A 12,480-nucleotide genomic window follows, 5' to 3' on the forward strand; every position below is an offset into this window, starting at 1 on the left:
GTGTGTCTATATATATGTATGTGTATGTGAGTGTGTATTTATATAGCTATAAATAAATATATTTGTGCTTTAATGTAGCCTGCTTGGGGGAAGTGGGAAGAAGGAAAGAGTAAAAAGGAATAAAGTAATAAGTACACAGCAGAAAACAAAAGAAAACCTACAAGGAAGCAAAGAAAAGATGGACAGTTTCAATACAGTGTCTTTTATTATTATATATGCTTTCGCGAATGGAAATTTATTGTTACATATTTTGAATTTTCCCTATGTTCTCCTAGATATATGACAATATTTTTTCTCTCTTTATTCATTTTGTTTTTTTTATTTTTGTATTTATATTTTAAATAAACAAACAAATGAATAGAATATGCATCTTGTCCTAAAATACCATAGATGTGGCCTTATATCAGAGTTCAATATATTATCTTCTTCATTCTGGACTCTATATCTGAGTTAATATATTCTAAGCCTAATATTGCTTCTGATCTGAGTCTCCATCAACTTGTGCTGGCAAGGTTGGACCCTTACAAGAATGGCTACCCCAGATTCCAGGTATCTGTAAATCAGGAGCCTCCTTCTTGTGTGTTCATTTTAAATAGTCAGTTGATAACTCAAAGTTGATATTCCAAGTAACCAAACATGTCTCTCATAAACCTGAAGTATCCTCTTCAAAATACACATTATCATTGAGAAAAGTGAGCACACACGCAGATTATATCAGTAGAGGGGCACAAATGACTGAAGCACATATCTGGCATTGGAGAGCTCCAATGCTCTTTCCCTTCTTGGGATAGGTTCATACCAGCTCACACTGACCTTGTTATTCTTCACAGTTGAAGCCTCTAGATCTATTCTCTGTTGTCACAGAATCTTCTTGGGTGAATTGGTCCACAAGTGGCAAGATGTTACTGCCAATAAGAAGTTGAGGTGGGTGAGGGAAGGAAATATATGTTCCCTCATCTTGTTACACTCTGAAAGAAGAATAAGGGAAAATAGAATAATTCCTTCTAGAGATTTAAGTTCTTTCTATAATTCAATTCAACAAATGCAATTCAATTCATCAACAAATGGCACATATACATATGTACACATATGGAGAGACCATTAGGGTGTAGCCCAGGCAGAGAAACTGTTAGAAAGTAGAAAGTTCTGAGTCCTCTAAAAGGGAAGGTTTTCCAAATTGTTTATTGTTTCATCCTCAATCCTCCAAAATCAGAGAAATGCAATGGAATGGAACTGTTTTTATTATCAAAGTCTGAGTCCCTCTGCATGGTGATGAGATTTCAGATGATCAGCTTGTGTTTATGTAGTGGAAAACAAGCAGAGCTACTGATGAAAAGTTGGGTTCTTTATAAAGACTTTCTGACTTTTTCCTCTATAGAGATGATTTTTTCAAACGTCCTTACAGAGTATGGTCTACAGATCTGGCTAGATTTTTTTAAATCTTATTTTGAAAGTATTTTGTTTTTCTCCAATTACATGTAAAAACAATTCTTAACATTCATTTAAAAAACTTTGTGTTCCTTCCTCCCTTCCCATCTCCCTCATTGAGAAAGCAAACAATCCAGTATAGGTTATACATGTGTAGTCATGCAAAACATGTTTCCATATTAGTCACGTAGTGAAAGAAAACACAGACCAAAAAAACTTCAAGAAAAATAAAGTTTAAAAAGTATGCTTTAATTTATATTCAGGCATCGTTCTTTGTCTGTGGATGGATACCACTTTTCATCATAAGTCCTTGTGAGTTGTCTTGGATCATTGTATTGCTAAGAATAGCCAAGTCATTCACAGCTGATCATCTTACAATATCCTCGTTTACTTTTTAGACAGTACATTTCAGTTTGCATCAGCGCATGTAAGTCTTTCCAGGTTACTGGTCAACTTTTTAAAGGCCACCAAGGATGTAGTTGAAATTCTATATGCTTCTTGACAATCTGTGAATGATTTACTTTTGCTTTTGTACATTTTGCAATCTACAAATAATTCACTTAGGCTATATGGACACTCAAAAGTCTGAGACAAGCAAGACTTGAAGACCTTATTTTTTGTCGCTTGCACCTTATAACTTATAATTTCACAAAGTGAATTTAAGGAACTCAATTGGTTATGGATGCCTTCCTATATAAGATTTCATTAAAATTTTTTTTGGTTGCCATGGCACACTGTTGGCTTATGTTAAGCTGGTAGTTCACTAAAATCCCCTGATATTTTTCATATGAGCTGTTGTCTAATTATTCCATTTCCATATGGACCTGATTATGACTCATAAGGAGGAATTGATTTTTTGAGGTAGTGATGATGGGTACCCTGGGAGGAAGAAGCGACTTAATTTTAAGAGCTAATGATTGAGTAGCAGAAAGCTAGTAATAATTTGACCTATAACCTAGGTTTAGGGTAAGCAGATTTTAGAGAGTTCAGAGAAAGGATATATAGTATTGAATGACTTTAAATTCTACAGGGAAATTTGGCTCAGGAAGAATGGGTAGCTCTATAGAATAAAATTATGAAGTCACAAACTCAACTGGTTTTAAAGAGGAAGTAAAGTAGTAGCTATTTAAAGAGGCTGATACCTAGAGAATGCAATAACTCATATAGATTGTAAAAAGCCACGAGGGTCTAGATTTTGAGGATGGGAAGATTCTGTTTCTCTGGGAGTGGGGCTTTAGAGGCAGCTGGCTCAATGGACAGAATTCTGAATTGGAAATACTGTGAGCAAGCTGGCTGACCCCAGACAATCACTAATTGTATAGCCCTAGGCAAGTTTTTAAACTTCTGCCTCAATTTCCTAATCTATACAATGGAAATAATAATAGCACTTACCTCCTAGGATTGTTGAGGATCAAATGAAATAATAAAATATAAAATATATCACCAACTCTAAAGTACCATATAATTGCTAGAGATTGTGCTAGCTGTTAAATTCAGGAAAACATTTGTTGAATGTTTCTTTCCTTAGCACCTTAGTTCACTCTTGGAATAGATAGCAGATACACAATCTAGATTACCCTCTGTTTCCCCTGTCCCACCTCCTTCCACCCAGATAAAAGTTGTAACAGGGACAGGCAACTCTGTTTCTTCAGCAGCATATCCCTACCAGAAATTCATACTCAGGAGAGGAGTTACCCTCAATGCAGGACTGATTAAGATTGAGATGGGATTTCATGAGACCAGGTGTCCAAGTTGGTCTAAGAATGGACAAATGTGATGTAGTGAGTTCCTAAAGTCAACCTGGGCTCTTCTTGCCACTATCGCAGGAAAACAAGAAAGTTAAATCCAGGAGGAGCCACAACCAGGAGAAGCCAAGAAGAAGAAAGACAGTGGTGGTCCCTTTCACCTGATTTGGAATGGCTATTCTCTGAACTTGGGAAATGACATTCAGAAATCATGCAACTCCCTCCCCAACATCAAAAATCATGAAAAGTTTCAATACAAGCCAGGATATAGGATTGAAATATAAGTATTTTTATTTAGTAAATATAGCCTATGATGTAATTCTATTTAAATCTATATTTCTTTGTGAGGTATATTTTTAATTTTTAAAAATTTTAGCTATGCCATTTATTAAAATCAAATATCAAAATAAACCTGAGAATCAGATCTTTAAATCATTTCATCATGTTTAAATTTTAAAAAAATAATGAAACATATTCAATAATGTTATTCTTTCTATAAAGATATTTTAAATGAGAGCAGAAAGTTTTTCCATGTGGCTAGAAAATACAATAATTAAAAATTACTTATTTCATCAATTCATGCTTCTTATATTAAAAAATTTGTTTATGTCTTACAAGCATTCATATAGTATTACATGTATATAATTAATAAGTTAACATATGTTGAAAATATATTTTTCATTTCAAAAACATTTAAGAATGTTTTACTGCTAGAGGCATACATCCAAAAAAAATGTAGAGAATATTGACCTATTTTATTTGAAGATATCTAGGGAGCAGAAGCCCACTAGCTAGAAGGGCAGATATGCTATGTTTGGAGAGTCCTAGTCATTAATGATTCACAGAGAAGTCAAATAAATTTACTTAGCACAGTTTCTGAACATTGGTCTTCCTGATTCCAAGTTCTGCGTTTTATCCTTTCTCAATCCAATACAATCCAATAAACATTTATTTAGCATGTGTTATGTGATAGGCATTGCGCTAAGTGCTGAGGATACATTTAGTAACAAGTCCCTGTCCCTATCAAAGAGTGTTAGGATTCTTACAAGGTGCTAAGTCACTGGAATTGATAGAGACAATAATTATCTAATTTAGCATGGTTCAGTATGATTGATCTGATCTTACAAGGAGATGTTAAGGGCCAGAACTTGAAACAAGGTACTAAGTGGAATTGATTAAATATAGTTTAGGATTGATTTAATCCTACAACAAATAATGGTTTCCTAGTGATATGATTGGTGTATATTCAATATACAGGATATAAGCAAGAAGCTCTTAGGGACAAACACACAAGCTCACTTGGAGGAAGCTAGAGGCAGAACCTGGCAGAGGCAAAGGACTCTTTGTGCCAGGAGCTTTCGGAACCAAAGAGAGATATGGGCCTCTAAGAAAGCTAACTGGACCCCAGGAAGGAGACAAGACTTAAAAGGAAACAATAAAGGACTTGGACTTTAACTCCTGGCTGCACTTGTGATTACTCTGAATCAAAACTAATGCTGCTTCCAGAAGCCCCCAAGAAACCTGCTCCCAGAGAAGATTATATTTCAGAGAAGAATATAACAAAAGAACTTAAATGTGGAGACAACATAGAAAAGGAAATAGGAAGGGGGAAAGAATACTAAAAAGAATTAGAGTGGGAGTATCTCCTTCATTGGAATTGAAACCAGACAGGGCACCAGATGCAGAATGGAGTGAGCTGAGGTCCACTTTCAGCACTCTATAAAAGAAGGAACTGGAAAAAATTTGGGAAAAAATGTATTCTCCTCAAGAATGAAGGACAAACAATAATCTCTGAGATTATTGGACTGCCCCAAATGGAACTGGCTAGTGGGATACCACATACCTCTTCATGTATGAAAAGGTGTAAGAAAGGGGCAGAGTCAAGATGGTGGAGAGGACACATGTTTCTTTCAGACTTTCTTCTACAACCCTCACACTAATTACCAAATCCAGCCTCTGAATTAGCTCTGGACTGGCAGAATCCACAAGTGCAGTAAATTACCAGCAGAAGATAATTTCAAAGATCGTTTTCAATTGGGCATAGAGGGAGGCAGGACAAGTGCAGGCAGGTTGAGCATAGATGCCAGTGCAGGTAACACAGTGTCCTGGGGCAGTGCAGGCTCTGTAGGCCTGGAAAATGTATGGGGAAGAATCTACAGCAGTATTGTCTACTCTGCCCTGGTTGCAAGATCAATAGATCTTAGTAGTAGATCTATTGAGAAGTAGATCAATAGAGAAGTTATAAAACATCCAACACAAACACAAAAGGTAAATAGTGAACTCCAAAGCACCAGAATCTCACAGGACCTGGCCACACCCACCAGGACTGGGAGTGAGTCAGCTTGGACTCAGTACAGGTGCCGCTACTTGTAGAGGAAGCTTGGAAAACCTCTCCTGCTCTAAAACCAGATCTCAACTTAAAAAAAAAAAAATGAGTAAAAAAGCAAAGAGAACTATGACCATAGATAGTTTTTATGATGAAAAAGAACAGATTTCAAACCCTGAGGAGACTAAAAGCAGATTGTTTCCAGTTGAAGCCCCCAAAAGGTCATATAACCTAGACCCCAAAACACAAGTCTCTCCTAGAAGAAATTTAAAGAGATCTTAAAAGAGAGTTAGAAGGAAAATGGGGAAAGGAAATGAAAACTTTGCAAGAGGGTTTGGAAAAGGAAACAGAAATTATCTGAAAAAAATTTATTACAAAATAGACTTAGTGAAATAGAAAAGCATATAACTTCTTTAAAATTAGATTTGACAAAATGGAAAAAGAAAATAACTCCCTGAAAAACAGAGTTTGTGAAATGGAAAAAGAAAATAAAACCAGAAAAACAGAATATGTGAAATGTACAAAGAAAACAACTCCTTAAAAAACATAATTTGTGAAATGGAAAAACAATCCACAGAACAAAATAGCTCATTTAAAAATTCAGTTGGGCAAAAAAAAAAAAAAAAAAAAGAACTGCTGGAGCAGAATCTATTATGTTTCAGGTGAACTAAAAAAAAGCAAGGTAGCCATCCTAATCTCAGATCAAGTAAAAGTAAAAATTGATCTAATTAAAAGAGAGGAAGGAAACTATCTTGCTAAAGGATACCATAGATAGTGAAGCACTATCAATACTAAATGTATGTGCATCAACTGGTATAGCATTTAAATTCCTAAGGGAGAAGTTAAGAGAGCTGCAGGAAAAAATAGACAGTGAAACTATAATAGTGGGAGATCTCAACCTTGCTCTCTGAGAACTACATAAATTGGTACACAAAATAAATAAGAAAGAAGTTAAGAAGGTAAATAGAATAGTAGAAAAGTTGGGTATGATAGATCTTTGGAGAAATTTGAATGGAGACAGAAAGGAGTACACTTCTCAGCAGTTCATGGAACCTGTACAAAAATTGACCATATATTAGGGCATAAAGATCTCAGAATCATATCCAGAAAGGCAGAAATAGTAAATGCATTATTTTCATATCATAATGCAATAAAAATTGCATTCAATAAAAAGTCAGGGGAAAATAGAACAGAAAGTAATTGGAAACTAAATAATCTCATCCTAAAGAATGAATGGGTGAAACAGCAAATCATAGACACAATTAAGAATTTCATCTAAAAGAATGACAACAATGAGACAACATACCAAAATTTGTGGATGCACTCAAAGTGGTGTTAAGGGGAAATTTTATATCTTTAGATGCTTATTTGCATAAAATAAAGAAATCAATGAATTGGGCTTGCAATTAAAAAAGCTAGAAAAAGAACAAAGTAAAAATCCCCAATCAAATATCAAACCTGAAATTCTAAATAAAAGGAGAGATTAATAAAATTGAAAGTAAAAAAAAAAACTATTGAATCAATAAATAAAAGTAAGAGCTGGTTTTATGAAAATAAGATCCCAATAAAATAGATAAACCTTTAGTTAATTTGATTAGAAAAAGGAGAGAGGAAAATCAAATTGTTAGTCTCAAAAATTGAAAGGGAGAACTTTCCTCCAATGAAGAGGAAATTAGAGCAACAATTAGGAGTTATTTTGCCCAACTTTATGCCAATAAATTTGATAAGCTAAGTGAAATGGAGACATAGTTACAAAAATATAGATTGCCCAGATTAAGAGAAGAAGAAATAAATAACTTAAATAGTCCCATTTTAGAAAAAGAAATAGAGCAAGCTATTCATCAACTCCCTAAAAAAAATCTTCAGGGCCAGATAGATTTACATGTGAATTCTACCAAACATTTAAAGAACAATTAACTCCAACACTATATAAACTATCTGAAAAAAATAGGGAAAGAAGGACTCCTTTCAAATTCCTTTTATGAACACAAACATGGTACTGATACCTAAACCAGGAAATTAATGAAAAAAAATGGACCCATTTTGATCTTATCTTGGTTGGTATACAGTGTTAAGTGTAGTTCAATGCCTAGTTTCTGCTATAGTGGTTTCCAATTTTCCCAGCAGATTTTGTCAAATAGCGCATTCTTATCCCAAAAGTTGGGGGCTTTGGGTTGTCAAACACTAGATTGCTATAGTTATTGACTATTTTGTCCTGTGAACCTAATCTATTCCACTGATATACCACGCCGTTTCTTAGCCAGTATGAAATGGTTTTAATGATCACTGCTTTAGAATATAGTTTTAGATCTGGTACAAATAGGCCACCTTCATTTGATTTTTTTTTTTCATTAGTTCCCTTGAAATTCTTGACCTTTTGATCTTCCAGATGAATTTTGTTCTTATTTTTTTCTAGATCAGTAAAATAGTTTCTTGGAAGTTTGATTGGTATAGCACTAAATAAATAGATTAGTTTAGATAGTATTGTCATTTTTATTATATTCACTCGACCTATTCAAGAGCACATGAAAATTTTCCAATTGTTTAGATATGACTATATTTGTGTGGAAAATGTTTTGCAGTTTTCCTCATATAGTTCCTAACTTTCCCTTGGCAGACTCCCAAATATTTTATACTATCAACAGTTATTTTAAATGTAATTTCTCTTTATATCTCTTGCTGTTGGATTTTGTTAGTGATGTATAAAATTACTGATGATTTATGAGGACCTTATGAACTTTCAGGGATGACTTTAAAGGATCTTTTTAAGGATCATGGATTACCCCAATGATGTTTAAAGACTACATGGCAGAATTGGTCACCATCCTAAAAGGTTGGATCACTGAATGATATTGGAAGAAGTCACTCTACCTCAGTTTTCCTATTGATACATGAAATAATGTCTGTTTTCATATGAAGATCTTCTTTGACACGTAAATATATACATTTGTCTTCCCAGTTTATTGGAATAGCCTAAATCTGACTAGAATTTAGAGCTGAAAGTGACCTTAGTAATCATCCAGTTTTATTCTTAAAGACAAGTAAACAAAAAGCCCAAAGAGATGAAAAGATCAGCAAAACCTCTGAATGAAATTAAGGCGCAATGAGGTTTCAGAGAAATATTGTGAGCTTTCCAAAGAAATACACACATATAAAACAAGATGGACTGATGATAGCACCCCTCCTGGTGCCCCCAAATTGTTGGACAGTCACAAGATCTGGGTCTGAGGCACAATTGTAACACTTGCTAGCTATGAGACTCCTGGCAAATCATTTAACCTCTGAGCTTTAATTTCCGTTTTGGTCAAAGAAGAATAAATATACTAGCATTGCCTCTTTCATATTGGTAATATGAAGAAGATCCTTTTATAAACCTTAAAATATCATATAAACTTGAGTTGTTATCATTGTTGTGTGGTATTATTACCAACCCCAGTGGTAACAATAATGATGTTAAGCAAGTACTCCAAACTGCTCATATGCAATAACAAATTAAGGCGAGGTTAACATACTGCACATAACTGGCTTATGAACTAACACGCTATGCCATCTAGCCTTAAAGGCTCTGCCTCTGTCAGTGAATATTTCTATCTGGGTGCAGTAAATCTTGTAGTGAGAATAAAGCAGAAAGCAGCAAAATGTAATGAGAGAGGAGATATAAAAGAAAATTGTAACATGGATAACATGACATATTAAGAACTCAGAATCACTTTCCAGCCTCCGGATTATAAATAGAAATAATTAATGTGACAAAAGCCTTGAAAACTGCTGTGCATGTATTAAAGTGGTGACAGCCCTTCTATTATAAATCCTTCTTTTCAGGGGTTTTGTGGCTTGGCCATAAAAACTGACTTGGGGCTGAAACCTGGCATATGTTGTGTTCGGCTGAAGAGCAAAGACTTCTCTATTTAATTAGAGTCTTTCAGCTGTTATATCTTGATAGGAGTTGGGGGGGGAGGGAATGGAGGGATCCCATCAGCTCTGTGATCTTGATTTGTTAAACTCTGATGGAAAGGGCAGTTATCTTAAAAATGGGAATTTTGGATTTAATAGTGATGAGTAAATTGTGAAGGCTGGCTGCTAGGCTCCACATGTGCCTGGACTCGAGAGGAAGTACAGATGATGATTTACATGGCAATAGTTTCATGTCTTGGCAGAGGGACAGTTTGAGCCAAACTGTCTATGTGACAGCAGTCTTTGCATAGAATGCTACTCCCTGGGGGCCCGATTAGAGGTCATAATTGTACTTTATTTTTTTCAGGAAAATTTGCATAATTCACATAGATGCAACTGGAAATATATACAAGATTAATGGGAATAAAGAAGGAGAGTAAAAATGTTGATATTACTTTAGAAAGGAAACATTTATTTTTATGACTTAATTCCAGAAAGGACTAAACTGAAAAGGAAATTGGCATATGTTTATGCTGAATGATTCTAAGAAAGAAAATAGATTATTTGGGTGAAATTATACATTGGAATACTTTAAATCATTGGACTAGCACTGCGAGATGTTTAAGAGTGTGGCTTTTGTAGTTCACCCTGCCCAGTGTATCCGTGGACCTTCTCTTCTGAATACCTACATACAAAGATTGATTAATTCACTTCTCTTATGCTTTTTTGGTGGGAAAAGGAAAGAAGACCTTCCTTTTTGTCTTGTTTCTGCCAATTACTATGATCTTGGACAAATACTAAATATCACTAGACTTTATTTTCCTCATCTGAAGATGTTTGTGTGTGTGTGTGTGTGTGTGTGTGTGTGTGTGTAATGAGCTAGACCTAAAAGATCACTTCTGATTTTGAAGTGTTTATGATTTGATAATAAAAAAGAATTGCTTAATTTTGAATATAAATTGAAATTTTTCTTTATATTTGCATAAGCTTTTGTGGGAAAAACTGGTAGATCAGTAGAGGAAAGTCTCCTTAATATTAGATTTAATGATCATTGAAAATTGTTTTTATTGGCTGGTCATTTTTCAGTTGTATCTGACTTTTCATGATCCCATTTGGGGATTTCTTGGCAAACATACTAGAGTGATTTGCCATTTCTTCCAGCTCATTTTACAGATGAGGAAATCTAGTGTCAAACAAAGTTAAGGACTTGCTCAGGGTCACAGAGCCAGTAAGTATCTGAGACTAGAATTAGTTGAGATTTTAGTAGCTAGATGGCACAATGGATGGAGTACTGGCCCTGAAGTCAGGAGGACTTAAGTTTAAATTTGACCTCAGACACTTAAAACTTAATCTGGCAAGTCACTTAATTGGCTCACCAAAAAAAAAAAAATAATAATAATAATAATTAAGATTTAATGGATTGGCCCTATGTTTAAAGTCATTTGTTAAGGAAATTAGATGAAAATTCTATGATACCCTACTTTCTTCTTTCGAGTTTACTCAGTTTACCATGTTTTCCTTCTAGCATTAAAAAATCATTAATAAGGGGTGAATAATTTTGCTATTGCTTCTACTAGAAATACTCCCTACTTAGTTGATATTTGTGTTGCAAAGATTACAAATCTTTCTCTTCTTGAAAAATGATAAGCATAGATGATCTCCTCTCTTTCATCCCCACTTCCTTTAGGTATATCAGGAAGCAGATCTAAGCATTTTGAATGACCTGCCTACTTCCCCAAGTGGATGGAATGTAGCATCTCTCTCTCCCTGAGCCTTTGTTGCTCTGTGTATATGAGTATATGAATTTCTCTCAGTGTTTCTATTTCTCTCCTCTCTTCCCTAAAGCCAGTTTTTGGGAGAGGAATGAGCAGGGAATGGCAAATACATTTGCCCAGTTACTGATGTCAAGTATGCACATGGTAACAAGTCACCATGAATCTACATAAAGCTGCAAGATGTGAGGGAAGCTAGTTCTTCTGACCCACTTGGAGAACTTTGACTGTTGGGCTTTTAAGAAATTGAGACTTCTCTTCCAGAGGTGTTTTTCCATCATGACAGATGATTCCAGAGAATTCTTCACCAACAGACTATTTGAGAAAACAATAAAATAAAATAAAAAACAATCGAACTCCTGGCAAAAATGAATAAATTTTATCTGCTAGAGATTAAGTTGGATGGTTGACTAGTGGAAAAAAGGGGGATGGGTTTCAGGGAGCTTGTGGGGGAACTTCAGGAAGCAGAGCTGCAGGGAGGCGCCATCAATGGAGAGTGACATGTGATGCAGCTGGAGGGGAGAGGTACCAGAAATTCAAAATATTAAATACTAAAGCTTCTGCCTCTCACCTACTAGGATAGTTCTATGACAGAGACCATGTAAGTTTCTTTGGGGATAAGTGCTCTTTTGGTGGGGGAGCAGGAAGGGTATATCATATGAGCTCTATTTGGAGCCCTGAAGTCTCCCTTAACTTGAAAATAAAATGTTATTATGTATAAAATTAAACATACATTTTATGCTTTGACTTGTGAAGATATGAACTTTTAGAATAGTGAATGACTACCATTTCAAGAAGGGGAAGCTGAAAACTGAATTTACCAAATCATCTGTATAGGAGTCGATAAGGTCAAAGTAGAAAGATGTCTCCCAAAGCATAGATAGGCAGACACATGGAGACATTGTGAATGCCAGTGGTTAACTTCAGATGGAAAGCTGAAGACAGAGGAAGATAAAGAATTAAGAATAAAAGGGGAAAGGAAAGAGACAAGATACTGCCTCATTGGCTCTTTTGTTTTCAATAATAATTACTGGAACAGAGGAGGATGGAAGAAAGAGGAAATAATGTAACTTTTATAAGGAGAACAGCATAAAGACCATCTACAAAAGATGATTTGCTGTACTGCTTAGAAAGATTAAGGTATTCAAGATCCTAATTATTAAACCAGGTAGGAAATATCTAAGAGACATGTATGATAGAAAGCATTTAATATAAACAACAGAAAAAATGGATATGTTTTGTAGAATATGACTTTAATGGTAGCTTTCATTGTAGAGAGTTGTCTCAAGTTCTTTCTTTGACATCTACTGGCTAT

At 34.9% G+C, this 12,480-nt stretch overlaps 1 long non-coding RNA gene across 1 annotated transcript in view; it reads right to left on the minus strand.

The window, feature by feature from the left end:
- Positions 1-382: 382 nt before the first annotated feature.
- LOC116420590 overlaps positions 383-12,480 on the minus strand; it is a 60,230-nt gene continuing 48,132 nt past the window's right edge. The window contains exon 3 of the long non-coding RNA XR_004230956.1: positions 383-968. This is a non-coding gene — a long non-coding RNA (uncharacterized LOC116420590). The remainder of the gene's footprint in view (positions 969-12,480) is intronic.

The sequence above is a fragment of the Sarcophilus harrisii genome, chromosome 1, assembly GCF_902635505.1.
Source record: "Sarcophilus harrisii chromosome 1, mSarHar1.11, whole genome shotgun sequence".
NCBI lineage: Eukaryota > Metazoa > Chordata > Mammalia > Dasyuromorphia > Dasyuridae > Sarcophilus > Sarcophilus harrisii.